The following is a 13,907-nucleotide window of genomic DNA, read 5'->3' on the forward strand; positions in this document are numbered from 1 at the left end:
GGTTGTTTTTCCAAAGTTGGAGTGCCTAGGATCGTAAGATCCTTTTAGATGATGATTCTAAACAAACTTTCCTTTTTCTGTCTTAATTTTTGAGGCCCTATGTGGTTAAATCACAGTGATATGAACCTCTCAGTATTGCTCCATCCATAAATTGTTCAATTTTACCCATTTTCAATGATTGAAAATCAAAGGTGGGTCACATGGTATGAAGATAGTTTTTCTTGTCCAACAAAAGAAAAGTCTGAAGTACAAATAATGGTGAAACTAGAAATGTACCTTTATTTATTCACATGAAAACAATAATGTCAAATTTCTTGATTTTAATATCAATATTCTCGACTTAAGATGTGGCTCTTAAATGTTTCTCTCTCATTCACTCTCTCTTGAACAGCTCCCCACCCTTACACACACTCACAAATAAAGGTGTACACACACACACACACCTGAGTTGTCTATTTCACAGCCCTTCTCTAAACAAACTGTAAACAGTGCCACAGCAGAACACAAGGGGTTGATGAGAGCTAGAGAGGGAGAGAAGTGAAGAGCAGTGGGTGGAGTCTAAATTCTGCCTGGATCCTATGAGAGATCTGGGTGTTGAAAAGAGGCGTGGTCTGTCGATAGTAACATCTGTGCCTGTGTCTTTGTAAAGAGAAAAGGAAAGACAGGGTGGAGGGGCATTTGTATGAGATAGGCAGTTGAACCGCAGGCAGACACTGCATGTGTTCACCGGTTGACCGTGGAGGATTTCTTGTGTTCGTTGCTTCTCCGTACACCCAGCTTTAGGATTTCAAGCTTGGCACTAACAGAAGCCTTCTGGGACTGATCTATGGTATTATTTTGTTCAGAATGACTCTGATTACTGAAGTGACACCCTTGAATTGACATGCTTTTCAAGCCTTTAAGGGAAGATCCTTTGTGCATGTCAATCCTTTCTGGAACCGGTTTTATTTCCTCTTGAGGGATGTAACATTAAACGGATCATAAACAAAGGCATAAAAGGTAAATTAACCCTAGCAGTGCCTTTTAAATTCGATGACATCCAGGTTTGTCACTCTCATGACAGTCTTTTCTGAAAGGTGGTTTGGAATGCACGATTCCTCTGTGTTGTTCTCTCTGTAAGGGCAGCTGAGCTTTTTATTTGGTTGTAAAGCCTTGAAGGGCAGGTGTGGATTCTCTCACAGTGTAGTGTGGACGTGTACAGCTCTGCAGTGACCAAGACCTGCTGATAGTGCGGTTGAAGCTCTTGAATTAGCACTGGCTTTTCATATTAGATGTGGTGACAAGACAAGATGCAGCACTACTCTGTTCATGCAAATTATGCATTAACTCCCCATAAGAGGTGTATGTTTGTAAGAAAAAAAAGAGCGAGGAGAAAAAAGGGGTTATAGGCATTGGTTAAAATGTGGAGGGGTTGGGCACGAGGAGATAAGGAGGTCAGTGTGAGCTGAAATCACCTTGAGCAAAATGGCTCTTTTATTACTGGCCTCATTGTATTATCAATGGTTTTTCCACTGGGCTTTCACAAATTGTATCGTGTTTCCTCGCTGTATTGCTTTTTCTCTGTGTTTGGGAGCATTCTCTCTCAGGCATGAAATGGGAGGTGCTGAAAAGAGAAGAATTTCTTAGGTTGCTTTATCCCTACTTACTCCAGCATAAGTGATCATTTCTTACTGTATCTTTCAGGCACTGTAGCCACTCCTCTGCTTGGAGCTGTCATGTTGAGGTTACTTACAGTTTTTTGGTTTCAAGCTAAATTCGGTTGTCACATCTGTTCAGTGAACCACCCTGTAAGGGGGTTCAGTGGAAAGGAGGAGGCGAGAACCGGCTTGACAACTTAAATAATAATTTAATAAACAACTTAAACAAACACACAACCAAAAACCACACAGTACAGCTGCCTGCAATTCTCTCTCTCTCGAACTGTCGTCCCCGGCCGCCTTTATCCCTCGCGCGCCCCGTCAGGCTGATTGGGGACCGGGTGTGTCTCATTCCAGCCCGGCCCCGCCCTCCTCGGCTCTACACTCCTCCCGGCGTTGCCTCAGGCCGGGGAGCCCCCGGCATGACGTACATCCCCCACCCTTCCTCTCCGGGGGGGGGCGTGCCTTACGCCCCGACTGCCGGCGGGTCATCCCCGCCTTCCTCGACCTGGGAGGAGACAGGAGGGGAAAAACAACAAAACAAAATGGCGAGGGAAAGGCCAACACGGAGCGACAGAGAGAGGAGAGAGAGAAAAAGAAACTCACCGGTTCTCTGATGCGCCGTCGCGTGGTCCTCGATCACTACTCCACCCTCTCAGGCGGACTGCAGCCGCTCCTCCCCGGGCGGACCAGAGTCAGACCTCCGACCCCCAGCGGACAGAACGCCCCTCCGCGTTCCCGGCGTCCCGTGGGGACACTCCTCCGCCCCTGGCAGCGGCCCTACCACTCCAGGCGGTCGGGGAGTCGCTTCCCTCCTCCCCCCGCTTACGGCGGTCTTCTCTCGACCCCTCCGCGTTCCCGGGGGGCGGCAGGGCACTCCTCCGCCCCCGGCAGCGGCTCCCTCACTCCAGGCGGTCGGGGAGTCCCGTCCCCACTCGCCTCGCGGACGGTGGCCGTTCCCCGCGTCCGGGTGGTCGGGCTACTCCATCCCCCGTCGGACGGCAGCGGCGCTCCCCTGGGTGGACGGCAGTGTCAAGGACTCTGCGACGGGAATCCCTCCTCCTTCCCGGGTTTCGGCACCAGTGTAAGGGGGTTCAGTGGAAAGGAGGAGGCGAGAACCGGCTTGACAACTTAAATAATAATTTAATAAACAATTTAAACAAACACACAACCAAAAACCACACAGTACAGCTGCCTGCAATTCTCTCTCTCTCGAACTGTCGTCCCCGGCCGCCTTTATCCCTCGCATGCCCCATCAGGCTGATTGGGGACCGGATGTGTCTCATTCCAGCCCGGCCCCGCCCTCCTCGGCTCTACACACCCCAACCCACCCTCAGTGGTATCTGGGTTAGGACTAAGACAGTTATACTTTCAGTGCTGTAGTGTCTTCAGATCTCTCTCTTTTCCTCTCTTCCTCCTTTCAGAGCTATAGTAACATAACTTTTTTCTTTGATAAGGTGAATTAGACTAATCTGGGACATTTTTGCGCTTTCGATTTCTGCAGTGTACTGTGATTGTCTCCCCAACCAATTGACTGAGACCGTAACACAAAACAAGCCAGCTAGAATTTGGTCATAATAATTTAAACTTGCTTGTGATAGGGTAAGAAATGTACTCAACAGATTTTAGGCGTCCCATATTACCAAACTTTCCAGATTACGCCAGTTTGTCCCTAAATTATTATTCAGGTAACCACATTGCAGCTGCTTTCAGATCTAGAAGTTGTAAATGTACCTCAGTGCTCAAAATTACTGTAAATATTTGAGCTAAATCAGCAGGGAAATTTCTTTCTGACTTATCAGCTATATCATATGCTAATGGAAGTTAAATATTAAACCGTTTTTAATAAGAGGGTGTGGCCCACTCACTGGATTGCAGGAATCAGTTTATCTTCTTTGTGCTTTTTTAATTGAGCTGACAGGCTCTCGTTTGACTTGGTCATTTGGAAGCAGGGGCGTAGCAGTCATTTTAAAATGGGGAGGGGGGGAACAACAGCTGTCAGTAGGTGGCTCACACAGACACATTATTATATATTTCAGTATATAATAATATATAAGTATAATATAAGTATTATATTAATATAAACATATTATTTACTTTGACTATTTGTAGTATTTTAAAGATTCAAGTATTGCAAAATTAGCTGCAAAAATAAAGGGTATCTTGTGAAGCACTCGCATCTGTTTCACACATGACAATAAAAGACAGCACAAGCTGGTCCTGAATAAATTATTTAATAAATTATAAAAATGACAACTGTGCATGTGCACAATTAAATTTTTACTCTGTGCTTGTGCATTGTGGGATTGAAAAGTGGCTCGAGTGTTTTGACTACGTTCACCAAAATTCGTTCAGATCTATTTAATGATTCAGTGACCATTTCTGGTGATGCCAGAAGGTGGTGACAAATGAGTGTCTTGTGTGAAATGAGTTAGTCACTGAATCAATGATCAAAAGAAAATTTTAATCCTTTAAAATTTGTATGTCTACAGACCCACGAAGAGACTTTAGTAGAGGTTTTAAGCATTATAAGAACAAAGAAAATCTATCATTTCCCTACAGTTTGTGAGTTGCTGAGCTTGACTTTTATCAAAAGACAACAATAATAGTCATATAATAATTATGAGTTTTAATAACATCCGTTTGTTTTTATGTATAAAAAAATCGTGTCTACATATCTATTCACTTTAGTAAAATGTTCTAAGAACACAACAGATCTATCTTTTTTCCTACAGTTTGTCAACTGCACACCACCATAGAGGTAAAAAAACAGGAGCTGATATTAAAAATAGTTTTACATATTTATCACAGATCAAGTAATCTGCTTAAATTGGCAAAAACAACCGAAACTATTACCTCACAAACAAAATGTAAAAAGCATATAGTAACGAAGACTCATGCGCTGATATAAACTCCACAAAACTCCACTTACGATATGCCGATAAATTACTTTTATTTGTGTGATCCTTATCTCTAGATTATTAATTTAGATCAACATCAATGCCAATAAAAAACATATATAAATGAGCATTGTTGAAAGCAACTTTGTAGAAATGAACGGAGCCATGTTGATTAGACTGTCTGACTGATGGCCTGTTATGTAAGGGTTGTTTTGTTTCATGAAACTCACCTGTGATTGGCTGGATGGTCACTCAATCACCCCAGAGTAACAAAACACAAAGAATACTGTATACAAATCCACCATTTGGACTCGGTATAGGTTTAGCTTGGAAAAGCGCGGGGGACAAAAATCACCTTTTTAAAGAGTGATGTGAGGGACACGTCCCCCGCGGCTGCTACTTCCTTGTTTGGAAGAGACTTTTTTAGGCAAAAGTCATAAAGAATATAAATTAATTTTGTGTGGTCGTCCTTGAATTAGTGTAGAAAAAGGTTTGAATGCCGGCCAGTGTTACATGTGCTGGTTGCCATGGCAACAGCAGGCAAAAGGAGGGACAGATAGCATCCACAGCGGAGGAGCACTTTGACACATCAGTCAGTTCAAACCAACTGCCACGTCACTGAATTTAAACTTGCCAACAAAGCACAGAGAATTCTTGTCTGTTCAGTGTTACATTTATGTTCAAAGGGTATGCAATTTTGATCTTGGGGGAATGGAGGAAGATGGCTGAAATTACATCTGCGACTGTAAAACTGATCTTTCTCACCATATATCTGAGTGTGCTTTCAGCATACCTCTTTATCCCTTGTATTTCAGTGAAACTGGCAGCATTAAGTTAAGTATTGGATCAAATTAGCATTTAAGAGGTCAAAGGAGCCAACAAACAGCCATACATCTGAGTCAGGTGTCATTTCCTGCCATTCCAGGGTCTCAGAGTTCATCTGTATCTCTCTAGTAAACTGCTTGCATCTGTATGGCCTTCACAGCTCTCATGGCCCCCAGGCCAATGCACACACAGGTGTGGCTCTTACCTAGACCTTATCGAGGCAAGTTCAGACTACCATCTCCAAACATGCCATTGTCTTTGAGCATCTTCTTATAAGTTACACCGACCCACCATATTAGCATTTCTGAATTTGATGATTGCTTTTATCCAAATCAACTTACAGTGCATTCAAGGTATACATTTTATCAGTATGTGTATTTCCTGTGATTCAAACCCATGATTCCTCTTGCAAGTCCACCAGTTGAGATACAGGAATAGTACAAAGTAAGAACATTACAATTTAAAGTACAACATTATGAAATATGAAACTGACGAGTTACTTCTGAATGTTCTGAATATCGGAAATTGGTCCCATTATGTCAAATTACTAACAAGTGTCATCCTCTGTCAGACATTTTTACATAAAATCAAACACGTGCACCTTTCCCTCTGGTGCTACTTACCTGCAACCTTCAAAACACTGGTTCTGGTCCCATGTAAACCAGGAAGTAATCAGAGGTTGCATTGTTGCTCTGAAATGACATTTTTACTCCACTGAGGAGGTTTAGGGTTGGGTTTTGGGTTAAGGAGTAAGGTTAATAAAACATACAGTACATTCCTTTTGACTATGAAATCCTTTGCACTAAAAATAAAACCTAGTTTTAGGGCATTTCACTGGGAAACTGGAGCCCACATGTGCCCATAGGTTTAACAGCACTTCCAGCTTCGGCCACTGGAGGCAGTTGTTTGAATTTCGATAAACACAGACAGATTAACTTTTCACCTACTGTCGCTGAATTCAGAGTGTGGTTAGCCTGTAAGATACTATGCGTGTCTATATCACCCTTTGATTGACCATGGGATATCCAATTTTTTTTCACACTGTTGGAAAAATAAATATCTACACTTAAAGTAATGTTTTCTAGGTTTTGGAGTGAACTGAATTCTAAATCTTTTGTCTTCATTACAAGCAAAGCCAGGATTTGTGTTTAATTGGTTGTACATGGGTTAGGGTTGGTTTAGGGTCAGGCTAATTTACTGTAAACATAGCTCGGGTAATGAACCCCTGAGAAAATAAAAAAAGGTTAAATGTCTTTCAAACATTATCACTATTCTGCTTAACCCAATTTTTCCTTGCCCCTCAGAGGGAGTGTCGTTGTGTGGTGAGGAATGCTCATAATTGTGTGTGCGCTTGTGTATGCTGTTTGTGCAAGTGTTAAAAGGGGGGATGGTGGTGGTTTCATTGTCTGCAGAACATATTTGACAGGCTGTCTGCAAGGGGGGTACCCCTTCTGTTTTTGCTTCTAAATTACCCCTGACAGAAAGGGGTATGGAATCTGAACCCCAGCTTTGGGTTTACATCAGGGCTGGATCAGTGGAATCCCTGCTTGGCCTGGGCTGTGGAGCTCTCTCTGGTCTTCCATCCAGATAGCATGTTCCCTAGAACATAAAAAATTCGAAGCCAGAGCCATTAGCCTGATAGCTACCACCACCCTCATGATTAATGAATGGCTTTTCTCATGATCGCAGTGTTACTTAACACCTCTTTTGAAAGCCTCGGACTATATCTCACTTCCCAGACTGGACTTGGAGTCTTCGTTCTTGGGGAAGCACTCAAATGTTCTCCAGTGTCTCTCTCAAGAATGTTGATTTAAGAAAGCTATTTTAGGCGTGATCAGCACTATTAACGTATCGGTGTGTGTGAAATGTGCGGGGTTTCACATTCGAAATCAATAATGCATTGAGAAACATTTCTCAATTTCCAAGGATACCTTTAACCCCCTTTCTTTTGTTCGATAGTTCTGTTTTGCAATGCATTGACATTAAAAGATGGTTTCATCAACCCGAGATCACTGTTTTGTGACTCCATGGTATCAGTGTATGAGGTGATTTCTTAATGTCACACCGACAACAATTTGCAGTAAAGCGATTGGAAGACATTCATTTTCAGTGAGAGTTGCTGATCTGAGTCAACTTGAGTGATAGTGACCGTTAGTGATGCAAATTGAGGAGAGTTTAACTTAATGCAAATGAGCAACGGTGCAATATTGCGAATATCATTAGGAGTGAAGATGGTGGAACTCATTTGATCCTAGGGTTGCCAACTGTCCCATAGTAGCTGGGACATCCTATATTTTGGACGAAATGAAGACGTCCTGTAAATGATGCCTTTTTCCCCATATTTATGCGGCCAAATGCTCACAGGGGTCTCTCCGGAAAAATGCTCGAGAATCGCTTTTTCGGGTGACAAAATTATTGCAACCAACAGGTGCAACAATTTTTGTTGGTGTGATGCTGGTCTAGCTGGTGGACATGCATTATATTAGCTGGTAAAGCTGGTCAACCAGCATGGTCTTTGTCGTGAAGCTGGTTGACCAAAGAAATCTTGATGGAGACTCCAGTACACTAACATCCCCTTCTGGGAACCAGTATCCAAAACACAACAAATGCTGGTGACCAGCAAAGGTTATTTCATCAAGGTTGTAGAATTGCATTAATTTTCAATGCTTCAGACTAGAGAAATGGGATATTTGAAGCCATAAAACAGATTAACACTGTGCACAGACAGCCTGCAGTGCATAGTAATCCTTTCCTTTTGTCCTGTTGTCATCACTCCAAGGGAAATCTAATTTGCCAGTCACTCCCAGGGCACAGTGTTATAATGATATTCGCACCTTAGAAATGGTCCTGTTGACTCTACATTTGATAAGTCATTTACAGCATCCAGGCAACCAAATATAAACATTGCCCACTCTCAAGTTCACCTACAATAACTCACTGAAACTTTTAGCAGTTTGGCTGGGTGTAGTTCATATTTACGAATGTAAAAAAAATAATTTATCAAGAGGACTGTAAATTGTGTTTGCCATTCTGTTGAATTTTCATCATGTGGCTGAAACTGTTGGACTAGAAATTGCAAGAGCTTGCTCTGCTCTAAGTGGGACTTCAGTGGAACCGTTGTGTTGCAAAAAGAGAGGTAGCTGAACCTTTTTTTCTTTGGGATGTTTCCACAGGTCTTAATCAGAAATGATTATTTCACTTGCTGATGCATGTTGCTGCTTGGGCCTTGCCAACTAACCGTGATAATTGTTGATCAACCCATGCTAATTGTGGCTCTTGATAGCCTCTAGTGTTTGCTTAATGTTTTGGCTGGTACTTGTACAGTTAGATGAAAAGGCTGACTCATTCCTTACGGGTTGGATACTCAACAGAGAACTCAACCCAAACCAAGAGGTCAAGGTTTGGTTGTTAGCATAAACCAGTGAGCCCCTGCTGGTAGATGCTTAACTACACAATCTGGTTCCAAAAATCATCTTTATTGATTGACGGCAATTCAGAAGTAGCCGTGTACATTTTTTTGTTGCAATTAACATATGCATCACTAATATTTCATAGAGTAGATGTTCTAGATGTTCAGTGCCTGTTTTTGGAGGGCTCTTTAAAGGGTTAAATGGACATATTTTTGCCGCATTTTTTTGTCTACTGCCTTTCACCCCACAGCTCAGGATAGATGCTAGTGAAAAGTTTAGCAATCGATTGGCTAAAGCTAATGAGTGGCTAATGATAGCTTTCTCCAGGTACGTTTATGATTGTTTTATTTTGTTCCATAAAAGGTTTGTCATGTGTTGGGTTTTAAAAATATACATGGCTTGCACATGTTGATGTTTGTTATCCAGTTAATCCTCTTACTTTGCTACATCCCACATGTATGATCAAGTCTTCCTGCCTTATCTGGGCATTCCTCCAGCCACGTTATTTGATTAAGTGCCCTCAGTTTTTGCTGAGTCTTAAAGTTAGCTCTCATGAGAGTGTTGTGGAAATAGAAAGAGTGAGAAATAATATGGAAAGATAGACTGAGAGAGAAGGCTGAGGCAGAAACAGTGGGGCAGAAATGGCCTTGTTTTTCAGGCATCCCTGATCACGTGTGGGGTGTCCAGTCCGTCACAATGGATAAAGTTACAGCCGGTACATCCTGACACATGGCCCTTATTCCTGTCTTTCAAATTCTTTTTCTTTGATTTCTCTTTCCTCCTGGTGACCTGACTGACTGAAAGAGTGTTATACATAATCTCTAAACCAACAACACACAAAATGTCACTGTATCTCCACCCTTTGTATGCAGGTGTAGTGTTACTATAGTTTCTTTAGAATGACTTAGGTGTGTAGGTCGCAAAGTTGTGTCGCAATACATAAAGCAATAGGTACAGCACCATGGAAAGTGAGAACGGATACACAAGTACATTGACTGATGACAGTACTGACATTTTAAAATCCCCAAAAGTTACAATGGTTGAAAAGTAAATTTGCAAAAAAAGCATTCATTGTTGCATGTTCCAAGGGAGATGCATCGACTTTGTGTCAGTTAGCGGCGGGAATCAGCAGGGACTTGGCGATACAATATTACATTGATATCTGGGTCACAATACATTAATTTTGTAATTATTTGTTTAGTGTATTGTGATTCAAAACTGTGATATATTGAGATCTTTTACTCATTTGTTTCATATTAATCTTTGTTGAATTTCAGTGTTTCACACAACAAGTGCTGAACTTGCTGCTTTACTTCATTGTAGAGCCATAGAAGTAGTGTTAAGCATACGCACATCAGGAACAGTAAAAACAAGAAGAGGAAATAGCTTACATTTATACCCCAAATATTACTGTGAAACATTTTGACTAAAAACATTGATTCTTGGCGTTAGAATATCGATACAATATTGTGAGCTAAAATATCACAGTACTTTGAAATTTCGATTTATTTTCCCCATCTCTGGTGCATGTGACAGAAAAACAACAGAAGCAGTTAAAGTAGTGTTTGATTTGAACACAGACTTGAACTCTGTTGCCATTTGTGCTCCGGGGACACAGGAAGAGTGACTAGAGGGTGTGTGGTGAGTGATGGCAGTAGGGATATGCAGAGCTCGGCTGGCTATGTGCAGAATGTGGCCTGTCAGGACAGGCCCAGGGGGAAGATTAAGCCCTCAGTAGGGGCAGAGGTGAGCCGAATTGGAAGATTAATGTAGTTACTGAACACCAGTGGGCTTAAAGTGACAATCAACACTAAAGTCCTTTTGTATAAATCCCTTACGTGTAACATTACCCCTCCAATGTTGACTTTGTCACTCTCAAAGGGGTTTGAATTCTGGTGAAAAAATGCTTAGTAAGGGTCTGGCCATGCTTCCCACTCTGATTTTTGTTTGAGACAAGAAAAAAACAAAAAATAATGTTTTGGCTTTAAAAAGCCAAAATTCTGTTACTGTATTGAACAAACTTGGCTTATGGGTTTTTCAAAATTTCTAAACCAAGACAAAATTTCTGACTCCTAGAGCTTTTGAGCTATGTCCACCAAACTTGGCACAGACCTACAGACTGTTCTGACTTAGGAAAAATATTTTCTAACAGATCAGACACAGTTCCCTTGTTTTCCCATAACAGATATTCAAATATCGCATTGACTTCCATTGAAAACTTCTGTCTCTGACTTTAAGGCCGGTGGAACCTTCATAATATAGCCTACACTTCAACAATTAAAACTATTTATTGGAATACAATTTGTAATTTGGTGCTACCATGGTTTTCTGGGCATGTACCATGGTAGTATGACATACTGTCAATACAGTGGTAGATAAATATATGGTAGTCATTCTACACCATGGTTTAAGTTATTCACTCTACAATGATATAGGTTTTTTTGTTGTTGTTGTTTGTTTGTTTTTCTGTAAGATAAATGTTTTTTCTCATCTCATCACCTTTTCCTCTTTGTCTTCTTTGGACTGAATTATATTTTTCTGGTTGTTAATTTAGGATGTAGACATTCTTTCCATTTTGTTTAAGATTTTAACGAGAGGGTAAATGTTTGAATAATATAGTCCAGTGTACTCTGTTTGCCATAGATACTCTTTGCCAAGATACTCTATTTACCATATTACCATATTTGAGTTCTGTGGTTTTTAAGAGTAGCCTACTGTTGGTACATGGAACAGTCCTCTGGACCATTTCTGATTCTATTGATAATATATTTGAGAAAGTCTCTAATGTGGCTAAATAAACATTTAACCTCTGTTTTTACGAGAAAGCTCATGCCTTCCAGCTAAAAACACCTTGCTCCTATGTGGAAATAACAAAGAATTACTTTACAGTAAAATCTCTATTACACCAATCAGTTTTCCTTGTAATGCTGCAGGCATATACTGTACAGAGCATTTGAATTTGTTTTAGTCTTTAGCATCAGCAATAATAACATATTGCTTAATCATAATCCGTCTGTAGAAGATTAAGCACTGACCCGGTGGCAGTCACATGGTGGAGCGGGGGTTTGTTTTTTACTCTATTCAAAGTAGTCAGGTCACATGACCAGCTCTGTTTGTTGTGTCAGCCAAAAGGGGACAAAGGAGAGATTATATTGTATGTCAACAAGTCACAACGCCTCAGTGGACACTTTCATTTTGAAAGCTGGCCTTTTCAACAGTTGTAAATTATATGAAAGGAATTAGAACATTTAAAATTATGAAAGTTTTGATGTAAAATTAATAATAATATTGGTAACACTTTACAATAGGGTTTCATTTGTTAATATTAGTTAATGCATTTGGTATCATGATCTAACAATGAACAGTATATATTTTAGAACATTTATTAATCCAGTCTTATTAACATTTGTTCATTTTTTGTTCATGATAATTCGTAATGCTGGAACTAATGTAAATGCAAACAACTTTTATGTTTTATGTTAAAATTAAAATGAACCAAGATTAATAAGTGCTGAAAAATATTGTTCATTGTCAGTTCAACAAATGGAACCTCTGCTACCGAAATAATTAAGATTTCACACTATTGCTAGGTAACCAAATAAGCTAATTTGTGGCATTAAAGGTTTAGTTCACCCAAAAATAAAAATTCTCTCATCATTTACTCACCCTCATGATATCCCAGGTGTGTATGATGTTCTTTCTTTAGCAGAACACATCTGAAGAAAAATAGGCCTATCTTAGTAGTTCCTTAAAATGCAAGTGGATGGTGTTCTGACTTTTGAAGCTTCATAAAAAACAGATAGTCAGCATAAACGTCATCCATACGACTCCAACGGTGAAATTAATGTTTTCTAAAGTGACACGATCGCTTTTGGTGCGAAAAAGATAAATATTTAAGTACTTTTTAACTTTAAACCATCGCTTCCGGTCAGCAACAGTATGCACGTGTGACGTAATCGCGTTGGTATGGATGTGAGACACGCGAGAACTGATGCATGTGCAACACACCCGGAAGAGCAGCGCTGTTTACAACTGAGTAAAGGAACACTGTACAGAAGCTTCATTGCTTTTGGTTTAGATCTGTATTTATATCTGTTTCTTTACTCACAATAGAGTGTTTGTGTGCTTATTCTGGATGTCTCAACTGAGTGAAGACCGTGAGATTACATCTGTAACATGTCAACGCGAATACGTCACACGGGATACCACGTGAAATCAGCTCTATACCCGAAGCGAAGGTTTATAGTTAAAATTGTCATCAGTATTGATCTTTTCACACCAAAAGCAATCGTATTGCTTTAGAATCAAGGATAAAGTGGATAAAGGATTTCTACTAACCGCTGGAGTCTTATTGATGACATTTATGCTGACTGTGATTTTTGGAGCTTCAAATGTCTGATCACCATCCACCTGCATTTTAAGGACCTACTGAGCTAAGATATTTTTACATTTTTCTTCAAATGTGTTTAGCTGAAGAAAGAAAGTCAGACACACCTGGGATATCATGAGGGTGAGTAAATGATGAGAGAATTTTCATTTTTGGATGAACTATCCCTTTAACCATGTGAACTCCTTTTGTACAAATGGTCAGATTTCCAACCTAGTTTAAAAGAATGTACGTTACCCTAATTTTACATGCCACATTCTACATTTTGCCGCTGTTTACTGGTGAAATTAGCACTAGAGGCACTACAACAACAGTGTGTTTTTATTGACTTTGACATAAATCATGACTACAATGGCTGATTATGACTTTATAAAAACATATTTTTCACTCTGTTACTCACACACTGCTATGTTATGATATCTATACAATTTTACTCTAACGGATCATTTGAAAAACGATTCATTTTAACGTTTGTATTGCAGACTCACCTACATTTACACACTTATTCCAATGTGATTAGCTTGTGCAGTAGCTCACCTCATAGAGTGAAGGACTTTGAACTTGAAGACCATGATTTGAATCCAGCCAAGCACACAAGCTGACACGTGAGACAAAAGTGACCAAAACGGTCCCATGGTGTTTATACCTGCGTACTATTGTTTGTACAAATGAATGTGGAACCTTCAGGCATTTGAAAATTGCTCCCAAGGATGAACCAGACTTGTGGAGGGCCACCATTTTTCTTGAA

At 40.4% G+C, this 13,907-nt stretch overlaps 1 protein-coding gene across 4 annotated transcripts in view; it reads left to right on the forward strand.

Moving 5' to 3' along the window:
• Window positions 1–13,907, forward strand: part of daam1b (dishevelled associated activator of morphogenesis 1b) — a 119,295-nt gene that overhangs the window by 38,382 nt on the left and 67,006 nt on the right. For 2 of the 4 annotated variants that reach the window (XM_051654602.1, XM_051654605.1), the window contains exon 1: window positions 670–999. The exons of 1 other annotated variant lie outside the window; for it this stretch is intronic. The gene's annotated coding sequence lies outside the window, so the exon portion shown is untranslated. Of the gene's footprint in view, window positions 1–669; window positions 1,000–13,907 lie in introns of those variants that run through there. One more of the 4 variants, XM_051654604.1, reaches the window with a different exon arrangement.

The sequence above is a fragment of the Myxocyprinus asiaticus genome, chromosome 25 (assembly GCF_019703515.2).
Source record: "Myxocyprinus asiaticus isolate MX2 ecotype Aquarium Trade chromosome 25, UBuf_Myxa_2, whole genome shotgun sequence".
NCBI lineage: Eukaryota > Metazoa > Chordata > Actinopteri > Cypriniformes > Catostomidae > Myxocyprinus > Myxocyprinus asiaticus.